The following is a 908-nucleotide window of genomic DNA, read 5'->3' as shown; positions in this document are numbered from 1 at the left end:
TTTTTTTTTACCATTGAACCTTTTTTTTCTTTTGTGTGTGTGTGTGTGCGTGTGAGAGAGAGAGAGTTTTGCGCGTTGGTCACGTGCAGTAGCCAATAGTTTCAAGACGAATGCCAAATCGAAAAATAAAAATTAAAAAGACATCGGCTCAGGCACACAAACACACACAAACACACACTTACAGACATGAGAAATTAATCCTTTACTCTTTCTTTTTTCTTCTTTTTTTTAGACCTGGTCAGGCCGAAATTTAAATACACAAGCCACATGAGAACGAAGAGAAGTCAAATAGATAAATAAAAAAGGGTAAAGAAAAAAAAAGTCAAAAAAACGAGAATAAGAATAACGGAAAATCCGATGACTGCATTGTGTTGAGTATAAAAATATTTTTTCTTTTTTATAAGACGGTGTAGTGTGGGAACAGAAAGCGGAACCTGCTGTCGGAGTAATGTCAGACATTCACCTTTACTTTTACTTTTTTTTTATTTCTGTTTTTTTTAATTTTTTGCTGAATGTAATTCCCCATCACCCCTATCCTAAAAGTCACCGTTCTCCCTCTTTTGTTTTCTTTTACTTTTCCTTTTGCTGGCACTTAACCCTCCAAAACGAACAAACCAAACCAATGAAAAAAAAAAGAAACTTTCTTTACCTTTCTCCTGTTTAACTTCTACTCTTCTTCATTTTTACATCACATCACATGGCATCACTTCACTTTAATTCATTTTATACCTTTATTTTATTTAGTTTCCTCTTTCCTCTGCAAGTCACATTCAACAACCCATTACTTTCCTCCCGCTTGTTGGACTTCAAAACTTTCCCGCCATCCACAGCGCTCACAACAAACCACAAACTTTCCCCAATATTGTACACATCTCCCACTGGTTCTCCTTAATGAAAAAGAAAAGTAA

This window comes from Trypanosoma equiperdum (assembly GCF_001457755.1).
Source record: "Trypanosoma equiperdum strain OVI genome assembly, contig: ctg_1769, whole genome shotgun sequence".
NCBI lineage: Eukaryota > Euglenozoa > Kinetoplastea > Trypanosomatida > Trypanosomatidae > Trypanosoma > Trypanosoma equiperdum.
This window is presented reverse-complemented; position numbering follows the sequence as displayed.